This window comes from Pteropus vampyrus, unplaced genomic scaffold (genome assembly GCF_000151845.1).
Source record: "Pteropus vampyrus isolate Shadow unplaced genomic scaffold, Pvam_2.0 Scaffold177, whole genome shotgun sequence".
Lineage (NCBI taxonomy): Eukaryota > Metazoa > Chordata > Mammalia > Chiroptera > Pteropodidae > Pteropus > Pteropus vampyrus.
In genome coordinates, this window is record NW_011888958.1 from 1,998,284 (window position 1) to 2,012,964 (window position 14,681).

Sequence of the window (14,681 nt, forward strand, 5' to 3'; positions counted from 1 at the left end):
GCACGCGGCGAGGCGCACCCGCCCTGGCGCGGCGGCCGAGGGATCCCAGGCTGCGTGCAAGCAGTGGCGGCTGGGCGCGCAGGCTGCACCTCCACAGGCGCGGCCCCGAGCGGGGGCGCGGGGCTGCAGGGGCGCCGCGCGCCAACTTCTGCGGCCTGGGCTGCTGCGGGAGCGTGTGCGTGTGTGTGCGTGGGTGTGGACGTGCGTTGGCCGCTCCGGAGCCGGCCCCTGCGTGGCCCGCACCCCCCGGTCTGCAGCTGCGTGTGCAGCGCCAACCAGCCGTGTTTGTGCAGCTACGCAGCTCGCGCGCGGCCCCCGCCCACTCGGGCGCGGCCCCGGCAGGAAAACCCTCCCCACCCGCCCGGCCCGCCGCGGCGGCGGCGGCGGCGGCTCAGGAACACCGCCGCCTCTCCTCCGCCTGAACGAAACGTGGTGACCGCAGAGACCAGCTTGCGTGACCGAGCTCAGGCCCGGGAGGCGCGGGGAGGGGCTCGCGAAATGCAGGAACTTGGCGCGGGAGCCCCTTCCGCTTCTTCCAGTGTGCACAGGAAAGTGGACATGGAAGCTGTGCCTGCGCTGGGAGTTTGGAGACAGAGGTGCAGGGGTGGCAGAGAACTGGGGCAAGTGCAGTGGAGGCCTACACTAGAGCCCTTAGGGAGGGCGGGCTGCCATCACCCCGCGCACCCGGGCGCTGCGGGCGCACCTCAGACCTGTCATCCATCTCGCCGCCCCTGCACAGCCGCGCGCTGGGGCCTCACGGTGTGCTGGGTTTGGCAGTGCCTGTCCAGAACACGGGAGCCCAGATTTTGTCTGCACCCTACATGTGACTAGCTCGGTGGAAGTAGCCATATTCCTCTCCCAGTTCACATTTGGGAGTCTGTGCACCAGGCTGCCCCTTCTGGGGCCTCTACCCGGGCCTCTGGATAAGGGCCTGATGGCTTAGAGCCCCAACCCTAAGGAAGCCAGACCTGGAGTAGGTACCTGCTCCTCAAAGTGGAGGCCACTGCGTATTCCAGCCCAACCTCCAGGATGAGCTGCTGGATGAAAGGGGAAGTTATTACTCGCCCCATTTCAAACTGTTGGTCACAACTTTGGTGGCTACTTCCTGCTTCCACCATCCTACATCGGACCTGTGTGCCAGCCTGTGGAGCCTTGCTGACGGGCCACTGGCATGGCAGGAGAGCTGGTTGGCCTGAGCTGATTATGGAGACCTTCTTGCACTTGTGTGAAAGGCATCTCAGTTGGCGGGTGTGGCTGTGGGGAGGGGAGATCTGGCTCTCCCCAGCAGAAGGATTCTGGTCTGGTGGCAGCACGGAGGTCTGGCCTCTCCTTGTCCCTGCAGCCTCAGAAGTGAGAATGGAGGCCTGGTGAAGGTGGAAGAACAGCAACTCTGAGAAGACTCTTCCTTGTGGGCTGAGAGGAGGAAACCACGTGTCTTGCTCCAGAACCTCCCAGGGCTGGTGTGGCACATGCCCTTTTAGAATCAGAGAAGTGCAACCTTTCCCCGGGCTGTGAGAGGGCTTCAGGCGGAAAGGGAAAGGAGAAACCATCCCAGGCTGAGAATTCATGGATCCTCTTTTTCATACTGCTCTGGACACTGAATAGCAGGGTTGTAAACATTCGGTTACTGTGAAAAACTATCTCATTGCATGGCCCTGACCCAGTCTCCACTCTAACTGGATTGGCCTCTGGCTGGTTACTCTGGTCTGAGTAGCTCCCAGGGGACAAGGTGGTGAAGAATCTTAAGGGCACCTCCTGCTCACCCATGCAGCTTGCTCTGGGACAGCTTGCCCACCTACAGTGTGGCCTCTGAGCACTTACTGGAACCCCTACTCCCTGTGGCTCTGTCAGCCCTTCACCCCACTCTAGGAAAGAGTGCTCTGGAGTGCCCATGGGGATGAGAGTTCAACTTTTAAATGTGGGATTTAAAAATAGCCCGAGTATTTAGCCCTGTGGGCTGCTGCTTTTAATAAATGGAGGGGGGAAAAAAGATGATATGTATTACAGGTTCAGCTGAGGGCCTCCGGTGGCTGCAGAACCCAGGAAAGGGCTGCCCAGTGGGGCCAAGGCCTCTGGTCCCCTGCGTAAGAGAAGAAGAGTGGGAGAAGACTGGGGTTGGCACACGGGGCTTAGCGGTCTGGAAGGGGAATGGGTTAAGTCCAGGACTCTGGCCTTGATCGCCCCTCTTCTGCAGCTGGGGGTCCCAGAAGGAAACCCTGCTCATGGTGGAGTGGGGATGGCCACAAGGAACTGTGAGATTCTTCCTTATCCGTCTAGTCCTATTTCAAATGCCACTTTATTGAAGGAGGCTCAGCCACCTTTTGAACACTCATTTCCACCTTATGTAGTCATTTGTGTATATACCATAGTGTGGTAGTCAAAAACAAACTCAGCTAAGCGTCTGTACCTCCTTCATAGAGTTGCAGTGAGGATTCCGTGTGTTAGTATATGTAACATGCTGAAAATACATTTCAGTATTATTGTAGCCTCTGCTCTAGGGTAATCTCTATATTGTTCCCACAATGCCCAGTATCTAGTAGGTGTTCAGTATATGTTAGTTGAACAAATGAATGAAAATTCTCCCTCAAAAAAAATGTAGACTTGGCACGTGGTGGGCCCAGTGAGTCCTGCCTCTGGGACACATACTGCACCATTAGTTTCAAAAGGGTGGCCCATGGGCGATCCTGGTGTTTGGTGAACCCAGTTTCACTGCCCTTTGGCCTTCTGGAGAGTGAGTGTATCCCTGTCATCCTGACCCCAGTGGGACTTTAGGGTGATAGAGTGTGGAGCCTTTTGCTTGGGAATCTGCTAACCTGGGCATTTCCTTTGGTCAGGGCGATTGGCACTTCCTGTGTGTTTGCACGCATCAGTATAGAAACAGCCTGGAAGCTGTGTTCTTCCCTGACTCACCACACACTGCAGCCAGTGGTCACATCTGTGGAGGGGTTGCTTCTGCACCAGAGCGCTCTCTTTGCATGGGGCTGAACTAAACAAACTCTGCATGCTGGGCTGGAGCTACATGGAGTGTGGAGTGTGCTGAAATCTCCATTTCTTACTTAAGGTATCTACATTTGCATTCAAAGCAACATTCAGGATACTGTGAGACTGTGAGCTCATTTTATGAATCAGAAGCATTACAACATAACTTCTGTGTTAGAAACTGCTATTTGGAATCCAGATCACCTTCCCTCCACTCCCAACACACATACACTTACAGGGGCTCTCACAGTCCCACACTTGGGAACAATAACAGCAAAACTTGTCCACTCCCACTTCTGCCCCAGACTCGGAACATCATTTCTAGATAGTGTGTGCACAGTAACCTGGACGGTGACCGAAGGAAGCCTAGTGGGTGCACAAGAGTGAGGCCTGGGCAGACTGGGGTCCTATTCCAGTCTCTCTACTTGCTGGGTTGGCTTTGAGCATTGCTTAACTTCCTGAATCTCAGTTTCCTCATCTGTAAAACAGAGATGATAATACTTCATAGAGTTGCTGTGAAGGTTAAAAAAGATTGTGCTTGAAAAGTGGCCCGTGATAGGTACTCAATAGGTTAACAGCTAGAATTTTACCAGTTCCTACCAAGTTTTTCTGTTTGCCTTTTGCTTCTCCCAGGGAAGAGGAAATGAGGGGCACTGTTCTAGACCACTGGAGCTTTGTGTAGATGGAGCTCATTTTCTAACTGCCTAGGACTGGGCACAACTGTGTGATCCACTCAAGCCTGGACTGGCCCAGACCCTGGTGCTTGTGCACCTTTGCAAGCTATTCTGTTCCTGCTCAGCTTCCCAGAGATCAGATTGTGCTATCAGGAACCTACCCGCCCAGGCCTCAGGCTGAACTGTTCACGTGGGTGGGAGGAAGGCTGCTTTCTCAGCCAAAGAAAAAGTCCCCTTTGCTTCACCTGAAGCCTCACTGTGTGACCTCAATGGAGATTTGGGTGGAGCCTGAGGTGGGAGTTGTCCCTCTAAAGAGCACTTTGACTCTTTCACCAATTGAAATAGCAGGGGTGGGGTGGGGTGGAATGGGGGTGGGGCACCAAAATATTATATAAGAAGAAAGTTGCCACATGTCAGAAAAGAGCTGGGGTTTTGCCGGGACGGTGGTGGGCGTCTCCTCGAGGGACGTGATTGCTGGCTGTGGTTTGCAGGGGCTGGTGGGAAGGAATGGGGCTGGGGCCTGAGGCTTCCCTGGCAGTGCTGCTTGCTCTTGTTCTTCCTGGAACATAGCCTGGTGCTGTGGCCAGCAGGGAAGGTGCTCCCTGTTCCCTCTGCCTTTCTCTCCAGCCGCAGGGAGCTCATGGTGTGAGCGTTATTTTTTCCAGGCAATGCTTCTTCCTCAGGGAGTTTCAGGAAGCGGGGAAGGGAGCAGCCAGGGCAAGGTTCTTCCAGGCCAGAGCTTACAGAGAGGGAAGTATACCAGGCTTTCAACCAGAAGGTGGTTCCCTCCGAGGCTACCCAGCTTCTGGGGAAATGGGATCCAGAGAGGAAGGAAAATGGTGGAGGATTCTCATTCCTAGTGTTTTCCAGCAGTTGGACAGACAGAGGCCCCAATCCAGGCTGTGGTTGCCAGAATTTGCCAGTTCCTTGGAGGGGAAGGCCCCAGAGCTGAGAAAGCTCAGAAACACCTAAATGGTAACTCACGACACTGAGAAAGCAAGTAGGCTGGTCTTTCTCCTCTCCCTCCTGTTCTTCTCGCCTGCCCCCCACCCCCATCCCCCAGCTTGTTGGCTGCTCTTGGGTCATGTACCTACCTGGCTTCTACTCAGATCCTCTCCCCACCTGACCTTATTCTGTCTGACCTCCCCAGCTGGCCCCTGGTCATAGTGCTGGGCTCCCCAGTTCCCAGGAGTCCTCCCCAGAGCTGTAAAATACTTTGAAACATCTAGTCTCTTTCGTTTTCAAATGAGGAAGCCAAGAGACAGTGAGTTCCTTGAGGTTCCCATAGACTGTCTCCACTTTCACCTAAGGAGATGGAAAGAGGAGCTGCCCTCGGTCCCCACGCCTCCAAATTTGGAAGTTGGGAGGGCCACTTTAGTGCAGGAAGAGCCCAGAGGAATACTGTCTGGGCTCCTGGGTGTGGCTCGGTCCTCAGCTGGCTCCACAGTTATTTATTTGTCTGTTTGTGTGTGTGTGTGTGTGAGTGAGTTTTGCGGTTGGGAGACTGGATCTGAGTGAAAGCAGAAGTACCCACGCTATGTCAGCTATGCAGTGCACAGATTGGACCTTACAGGGGCAGTCGGGAAAGGAAGAAAGGGGCAGAGGCCCCTCTGCGCAGTGGCTGCTGGCGCTCTTTTTTGTCCCTGCAGCAGTGCTTCCACAGTTGAGCATAAACAGCCCTTACATGTTGCTAGCAGCTGCCTTTCCTTGCTGGCTTTGGGCAGAAGTGCCCAAAATAACCAGGCGGGCACTTCACTTGTGGGACATTCATTGTGGTGGCCTCAAGGCAGCTTGCTTGTTCCCTGCAGGCCCCCCAGTGACTCTGGCGTCCCTACTCAGACTTCCTGTGGCCACCCCTCCCCAGCCTCCCTCAGGTGCTAGCACTTTCCCTTTTATAGCTCTTCTTAGAGTTAACACAGGACGGTCGAGAGTCCATTATGGGCCTGGAAGCTCTGCCAGGACCCTTGTCCTGCCACATCCCTGTAGGCCCTGCTGGCACAGCTGAGTCCAGGGGAGGCCTGTGCCAGGTGTGCCCCTCTGGGTTCCGAGGCCAGATGTGCCCCGTGCCTGCAGAGCCCAACGCTGTTGCTAAGACTCCTAGTCTCCTTGTCCTGCTCCTGCCTGGCCAGCCCTGCTCTCAGCCAGTTGTGGAACCAGAAGAGTCAGACCATCCAGTCCCCCCACACCCCAGGTGTTGAAGACAGCTAATGATGCTACTCCTGCCCAGCAAGGGGGAGAGGAAATCACATTCACTGAGCCCTTACTTTGTGCCAAGCACTTCATACATATGTACCTCATGTAATCCCACAATAACTGTGAGATGAAGATATTGTGTCCATTTACTGATAGGGAAACTGAGGCCCACGGAAAGGCTGATGATTAAAGAACCCAGGACACATTCTGTTGGACCCTAAAGCCCAGTCTTATTTTACCATGCAGCTCCCACACTTTGGGCTATTTTCATGTGCACAGGGAATGAAGTGCTGATGGTAGGAATTCAGGCACCACGAGACTGGCTGATGGAAATATTTTGGGCTGGGAAGGGTGGAGAAGACCCCTCTGAAACCTTCCTCTCCAAACACTTCACAGGGTAGCCAGAAGCCCAGCCTGAGCCACGAGGCCCTGTTGTGGAGGGCTACAGGCTATGGGGGTCAGCTGTGTGTGTGCTTTGGAGGCGTTGCTGGAGGGAATCACTCATGCATGGGAGGTGTGGAAAGGCTTAGTTTAGGCCCTGTGGAGATCTTCCAAGTGTCTCCTCCTCCCCAAACATCCCAGCCTCTGTAGTCCTGAGAGCATCTCTAGGACCATAGGCTAGATAGTGGGGTTCTTAGGTCTCCCTTGCTGCCTGCGAGGTCTGACCCCAGGGCCCATCATTCCAGCTGGCTTGGCCCAGGTCCCAGAGAGTCTGGTTAGTGTGTACTTGGGGCTTGGGCTGGATGCTCTGCTGGTGCCCAGTGCCAAAGGCCTCTGGGTGTATTTCAGGAACAATAAAGAATAAATCAACAGAAAAGGCCCTGCAGCAGCTGCTCAGAGACTGGAGAAATGAAAGGAATGTGTGAGCATTTGGCAGAGGCCCTGGATCCTGACCGGGGCCTGAGAAAGGGCGTGACACTGACTGACTGGCTGGGCAAATGAGGCAGGTGGCTCTCTGTGCCTACTCTGCAGCCCATGTAGGAGGCCCCAGGCAGCCATGCTGAGACGCCCACCACCACCACCTCTGCTGACAAGTTTTTGTGCTTCTTGGTCATTAGCAGGTATTGGGGAGCCATATTGTTTCCATTCTTTTGCTCCAAACCAGCAGGGTGGTCCCACCCCCACACCCTAGCTACCCAGTTTGTCTTGGCCCCTTCTGGAGCTGGCCAGGCGGGAGCGCCTGGGCTGATGACGACACCAGACTCTATACCCCGCTGCTTCACCTCCCTACCAAGAAGAATTTGAGCCAAATGTCAAGGACCTGGCAATGCCAGGTCTGGGGGAGTGCTGAGGGTGAAGACACCCCCACCTGGGAGTCCTTGACCACCACTCTACCCAAGTAACCATCCATGTGTCCTTGGGCAAGTCTCTCTACCTCTCGAGGCTACAGTTTCATCATTCATAAAAAGATTTAGACCAATGATCTTTGGAGTAGGCGGGTACTATCTGTCTCCCTTATTCAGGATATGAAATAAGCAGCTTTTAAAGAGCTGTCGGACTACCGGGGCTGTGGGTTCGGAGAGTGTGGGCGGGGTGTGGCTTCCTCTTGTGCAGATGTTGAGCCTTCCACAGCTTGGCCCAGTGGTGGTGGTAATCACCAATAGCCTCTTCATCTTCAAAACCACTCTCCTCACAGGCCTCTCAAACCCACCTTACCTGAACAGCCATACTTCCAGAACATCATAGAAGTTTTCAGGTCAGCTGAAACTGCTCTCCAGGGAGAAGATGTGAGCAGCCCAGATGCTGCCGCCATCCATCCCAGACGGCCTGAAGCTTCAAGCAGGAGGCTGAGCCTGAAGCCCTGGGGAGGAAGTTTGCAGAAAGGGATCTGGGTTCCACTCCTGGCCTAGCCTTTATACTTTTGTGACCTCAAGCAAGTGATGTGACCCCTTGGATATTCAGGTTCCTCATTAAGAAAGGGGAGAGTAATAATACCTACCATGCTCTTAGGATTAAACAGGATCATATGTGTAGAGTGCTTGGCACATGGTAGTACCCTCAAGAAATGTTAGAGATGGTAAAGATGGTGAAGTAGAAAGCCATACTTTTGTGGTGCTGAGATTTTACCTTGGCTCCAAGCCCTGCCTAGTGTCTTGCCAAAGATGGGGCTTGCCTAAATGGAGACATAAAGCATTGTTACTGGGTCCTTGATTCTAGGCCCTGCTTGCTCCTGGCTGTGTATCTAAAGGCAAGTTTCTTTCCTTCTCTGGGCTGCTTTGTGGACTAGGGAATTGGACTAAGTGAACACTGACATTCCTTGATATTTGGAATCTGTTCAGCTTCCCCAGCTGGGCCCTGCCTTGCTGGTTGGCTCTGAAGAGTGGCACAAGCCACCTATCTCCGTCTGGTGTGGAGACGCTCATTCCAGAATGAGACCCTTCTGACCCTGCAGCTCTCAACTCACCTCCACAGTCCCCCACCTCAAAATTCTGTGGGCTCTCTTAGCTTTCCAGGGGCTTTTTATAGATTCCCTCAGTCTTAAGGGGAGTCTGGTTCTGGCCTACTGGGGCTGGGATTATTTCTTGGGGGGGAGGGGGATGTTATATACTATGCCCTACTTGGACATGCCCCTGGGAAAGGCAGCAGCTCTGGGAGGTAGCAGGAGGAAGGGAAAGGTCCCCAGATGGCTTTGTGGGGTTCTCATGTTTCCTTCTGAGGCCCACAACAAGTGTAGATTGGGATTTTTCTGGGAGGATGATGGAAAGAACAAGGGTTTGAATCTTGCTTTTGTTGCCTTAACAGCAGAGCCTCTGTTTCCCTCTGTGGAATGGGGACAATAAGACACCCTGATGGGAAGCTTGTAAACATGGATCAGGGTATGTCAGGAGCCTGGCATGGAGGAAGTACTCTATAAATGTTAGCTTCCTTCTTTTGGAAGAGATCTGCCTTTTGGCTATTCTGTGGACTGGCTGGGGGAGTGAAAATATTTGCCTGTGGCCATTTTCCCAGGGAGAAGCAGGGCTGCAGAACAAGCTGTTACAGCCTGAAGTCTTCTCTCTCTCCCCAGATGTTTTGATTCTGGATCCAAGCTTGGAGTCAGGTTGAGTGCACGTCCATCGTGAAGATGGAAAAGCGACTCTCCAGGCCTTTGCAAACATTTGAGATCCTAGGGCTGTGCAGGTGTGGAGAACATGGTCTGAATAAGGAGAGAGTGGCCTTTCTGAGCTGTGAGAATTTGATAAGTTACTTCTAACCTTCATTTCCTGTAAATTCCCAAAACTGCCTTGTGTTTTTGATTTCTAATTTTATCTCATTTTGATTGGAGAACATACTTTCTATGATTTCAGCTCTTTAAAATATATTGAGACTTGTTTTATGGCATAATTTATGATATATCCTAGAGAATGTTTCATGTGCTCTTGAGAGGAATTTGTATTCTGCTGTGGTTCGGTAGAATGTTCTGAAGATACCTGTTAGGTTTAGTTGGTTTATAGTGTTCAGGTCTTCTGTTACTTTGTTGAGCTTCAGTTGTTCTGTCCATTATTGAAAGTGTAATATTAAAGTTTCTAACTATTATTGTCAAGTTGTCTATTAAAGTTTCTAACTATTATTGTCAAGTTCTCCCTTCAATTATAGCAGTTTTTATATCATGTATTTTGGGGCCTCTTTTGTTAGGTGCATATATGTTTATAATGTTCTCTTGATGGATAGACACTTTTATCATTATGAAATGTCCTTCTCTGTCTCTAATAAAAATTTTTGTCTTTAAGTCTATTTTGTCTAATATTTGCATAGCCATTTCAGCCCTCTTTCAGTAACTGTTTGCATGATGTATCTTTTTCCATCCTTTTATTTTTCAACCTATTTGTGTCTTTCAATTTAAAGTATGTGTCTCTTGTAAATAGCATACAGTTGGATCATGTATTTTTAAACCCATTTTCCCAACTTATGCCTTTTAATTGGAGTGTTTAATATATATTTACATTTAAAGTAATTATTGATAAGGTAGGACTTATATCTGCCATTCTGCTATTTGATTTCTGTCTTATGTCTTTTTTTGTTTGTTTGTTTTTGTTACTGTGTTCTTCGAGTTAAATATATTTTTGAGTTTACCATTCCTGACCTATGAGACAAAGAAGAGTGAGGGTTAACTGAGACGTTGCCTGCAATGTGCTTAGCACAGTGTGCGCAGTAGAAATAGGCACTCAGCTGGGCTTTGGGCACTGAAAGAGCCATGGTTAGTCCTAGGGCTACCTGAGAGCAGAGTCTACCCAGGGCTCTGTGGGACCCCCATGCCTCCTCAGCAGGTGGCTTCTTTGGGGAGTAAGGAGCTGTGGGTCCTTGGAAACTGCTTTATGCCAGGCCCTGGCCTTCTTGCCTTTTCTCTGCTCCAGCATCTGGCACCACCTGGGCTGCTTATGAAGCATTTGCAGAGTTCTCACCTTGAACGACCCCCTCCCTTCACCAGACCCATGAACCAGTCTCAGAATGGGTTTGAGAACCACTGCTCAATACAGATGGACAGATAGCAAGGTGTGATAGAGTGAGACCCGGTTTGGAGTCAGCAGGCTTGGATTCAAATCCTTTGTCTTCACTGGTGACCTCAGGTTGTAACCTGGAATAGTTACTTTTCAGAGCCAACCTTTCCTCATTTTTCAGACAGGACTAAATGGTTACACAAGTAAGCAATACTCACACACATTGAGTATGTGGGCAGTGCTGGTAGCTACTATTTCACATGGCAGTTACTCATTTCAAAGATGTTTCTTTGATTCCTAGACACAGGCCTTGTGCCCCTTTGCCCACCCTGGGCTCCTAAGTTCCTCACAGGTGGGAACCAGTGAACGGCAGACCCTGGACCAGACACCTGGTTACCTAACAACCAGTTTACTGCCCTCTCCATTGGGCCACTCTGCCTCCGGGTCCTGCTTCTTCCAGCCTCGGTGCAAAATCAGAAGGGAATTAAAGAAGCATTGTGGGATAGTAGTTAACACCAAGTGAGAGCATGAAGATTCAGAAAGGGTGAGAACAGCATGTGCTGGAGGGCTGCCTGGAGGAGGTAGGCCTTGAAAGGAAGTCAGATTATCAAGCATGGAGGCAGCAGTTCTAGGCAGAGGGAAAAGCTCCAGGAAAGGCTCAAAGTCGGGGAACTCTCCCTGGGGTCACTTGCTCCCTTTGTGTATCTCTAGCCCCTGCATGGGCCACCTTGCATTATAATCAGTGTGTGTTTCTGTGTTTCTCTGGACTGGAAGCTCTGTGCAGTAAGGGCTGTGCATTGTCTCCTTTGTCTCCCTGAAGCCTAGAGCTGCAGGGCTGCGGAGAGTGTGTGTGTGTGTGTGTGTGTGTTGAGTAGGCAGGGTGAGGCCATGTTAAGGGAGGCCCCTGTGAGTGACCTCTGTATCTTGGCCCAGGACAGAGTCTGACACTGGGGCCAGAGAGCCCTGCCCTAGAACTGCTGAGAAACCAGGCCTTTTCAGAAGGGGAGGGAGGAACCAGAGCAGCCTTTAGAGGGGTGAACCCCACAGGGCGTAAAGAGAGTTGTGAGGAGACCAAGGGCCCCACTGGTCCCCACGAGGCCCTATCCAGAGGTTAAGTCACTTAAGGACCTGGCTGCAGGGACATTTGCTACATCTTTTCTGGAAAGAGCCTAAACCTGCGAGCTTCCACCTCACCACCTCTAGATTCCCAAAATCCTGTTGGGAGGGTTTTCCTGGGCTGCTGGTGGTCCTTTGTGGCCCTTGCCCAGGTGGGAGGCTATTGGTACCTCCAGGGTGGGCAGAAGCTGAGCTAGAGGCTCCATCCTTTCCTGGCTCTGTCTGGAACTACGTGCTTTGTCTGCCTCAGCTTCCCCTTGATAAAACAGACCTGGTTAACTTGGTTTCTCATGGGCATCCTGGGGCTTTTTGCAGGCAGTAGGGGAGGAGGACGATAAAGGTAGACATCTGAACGAAGCCCTGAGGGTGCCTCAGCAAGCAGAGGATTCCCCTTTCACAATATTCCTTTAAAAGCAAGCACCTTAGTATTGGCATTTTTATACAGCTCTTACTGCAGCCCGCTCGAACCCCGGCCAAGACTTCTGAGCCTGACCAGCTTCATGGCTGAGACCCCTGGGACTCATGAGCCCTGGCCTCTTGGCCTGGCCTCTCTGCCTTTCAGAGCTGAAGTTCAGTCTGAAGCAGTGACAGTCTGGGGACTCTCTGTCCCGGGAGTGGGCGGATCATAGGACTGCTCTTTCATGCCCCCAGGGGAAGTGACACTTGTAGGAGGCAGGTGCTCCTCTTCATTGCTGGTGTCTCCTTCCTTATTGGTTTTCAGATTCCTTGAGAACAGGACTTATGTGTCCAGTGGCTTGGAGAAATGGCACCCTTCAGCCTGGATGTAAACTCCCAGTTCGAGGGGGGCATACAACACTGCAGATGATGACACTGTGTCCAGAGGGAAGGTTTATCTAGGGCCTGGGCAACTCTAGCTGCTTCAAAGTGGCAGTTCAGGCCACTCACCTAGTCTGGCTGTAGCCAAAGGCTCCAGAGTATCTGAGAGAGGTTTTCAAGATGTTAGCCTGGGCTACCAGGCCAAATGGGCCGTGCTGGGCTCTTCTAGGGAGGGCCCCTCATCACGGCCCTCTGGTTTCCTAGCCAGACAGGAAACCAGGCTATGGTCTAAGCAGCCTTGGGGGAAGAAAAATGAGGCAGGGCAGTGGCAGGGATGGCACTTTTCCAGTTGGCCTGCATGTGGTGTACGACAGCAAGTGATAATCAAGGGGCAAGGTAGCCTGTGGGCCCACAATTGGAGAAGGATTTGTGTTTAGCTTAGTTGGTGAGGGACCAGTGGTAGAGTGGGGTGGGCTGGGGTTAGGAGGCAGGGCCTTTTCACTTTATCTCAGCATCATGGGAACTCTGATCAGGGAGAGGGACTGGAAGTCAGGGCCAGGCAGGAGCTCAGGGTGGACATGCTGGCTGTGAGTCGTGCCTCTGCCCATGCCTGGCTCTGACTCACCTTGGGCGCAGTCTTGAATGAGCATCCCAGGAAGCAGGTACAAGCCAAGTGCCAAATACAATGTCCTGTAAACTCTATCCCATGGAGCTGGCTGTCTGCTGGAGACAAAGAAATAGGTGCCTGGAATATAGTGTGCTAAGCATGGTGCGGGGAGGGGGGTGCAGTTGGGAGGTGTTAGGGGCTCATAGCGAAGTTCTGGGTTTAGCCTTGGGGTGAGAGTAGACTTCCCAGAGGAAGCAGTGTCTGAGACCTGAAGGATGAGGAGGACTCGGCCAGATGGCAAGAGTGGGAAGGCATCCTAGGCAGAGGTACTGCCTGGTCAGAGACCTGGAAACAAAGCAGGAACAGCATGTTGGGGCAGGAACTGCACTGAACGATGGCTCAAGCATGGCATGTTGAGAGAGGTGTCAGGAGCCCGAGTCTGTAGGGACTTGTGAGAAGGACAGGGAGTTTAGGCTTTGTCCTAAGATAGCTTCTTTGGTGCTTTGGAAACTGGTCAGACGAGAGATTCGGGCCCTTGTTGGATGACATACTCGGGTCTGTTTTGCCTCGGGTTGGAGATGCATGAGCTCTGACCACCCTCCACTTCCTAGTGCTGACTTTGTGGGGCTGGGGGTGGCCCAAGTTGTAAGAGTGGGAGCTTGGAGCATGAGCTCCAAGAGTTGGGGACTCAACTCTCATTCCCATATCAGAGCTGAGTCCCTGTGTGGCTGCTGAGACCAAGCTGGGCACTTCCTTCCTGGCCCATGTAACCTTGACTCACAACAGTCTTTTCTCTCAGATGGCCACACTGAATACCCCAAGCTTGTAAGTAGCCCTAGTCCTCTTGAGGTTCATTGCTTGGCCCCAGCACCCTATGGTGAAGACTCAGTGGATTCTCCCAGCCAATGCTGGGCATGTGGCAGGGCTGCCGATAGCACATGGGGAGCGGTATGTGTTCAAGTTGCCATCCCTGGAGGACGTGGTGTCTCCATCAGCACAGAACTCCCAAAGGCCTTTCTAGCACCTTCCCTCATGTGTCTGCAAAACACATATGTGGGTTCAGCATTGTTTTCTTGGTGCACATTGCTGTACTCTGTAGAGAGAAAGTGCTGCTCGCCACAGATCCTCCTGCAAGCCTCGTAGGCACCTGGCCACTGATGCCAGACTCTTGCCTTGTCTCCTGCCCAGGGGTGTCTGTGGGTCTGGCCAGGGACTGGGTGCAGCAGTGAGGTACCTGGAGGAAGGGAAGAGTAAATGGAACCACGACAGACAGTCAAACAGATTGATAGAGTGGGCTGCAGGGACTGGGGCCCCACAGTGACTGTGGGTTTCCTTTTGCAGTGTTCCTGCCTCTGTTGTCAGAGGCCCTGTGGCCAGTCCCAGGGGTGAGCTAGCTGCATGCAGGAGTTCCTCATTATACCCTCTTCTCTGCAGCCTCGGGGAGTTGGCCCATAGGTCAGCTGCCTTCTGAAGAGATGGCTTCCTTTCTTTTCCTTTCTGTGAGGAAGGCCAGGCTGACCTATCGGAGGGACAGAGGAGTGAGGTTGGGCAGAAGAATGGGAGGAAGTGGCTCAGTCCTGGCCAGAGTTGCAAACAGTGACATACCAGTGGGATATGAGAGCTAGATGCCCCACCAGCAGCAAACAGAACTGAGGCAGGTGGGCTTGAGGGGCTGGGAAGCCCAGGCCCAGAAGGCTGGGCCAAAGGGGCCTGTGCAACCTCAAACCTCCCTGCGGGTGGACCTCACATTCCCTCTGGTCCCTCTGTGGTGAGGTCTCTTCCCTTCCCCCACTTTCTGTAGATCTCACCTGGATTAAGAGAGAACAGGAGATGTCTACCTGCCAACAGTTCAGGCAGGGGTAAGGGGCTTCCCAGGGCCAGTGAGGATATCTGTGTCCAGAAAGTCCCTGCTCTAAG

General features: G+C 52.5%; 1 protein-coding gene across 4 annotated transcripts in view; it reads left to right on the top strand.

Annotated features, from left to right (window-relative positions):
- ELMSAN1 (ELM2 and Myb/SANT domain containing 1) overlaps positions 1-14,681 on the top strand; it is a 62,858-nt gene that overhangs the window by 23,496 nt on the left and 24,681 nt on the right. The gene's annotated exons all lie outside the window — the stretch shown is intronic.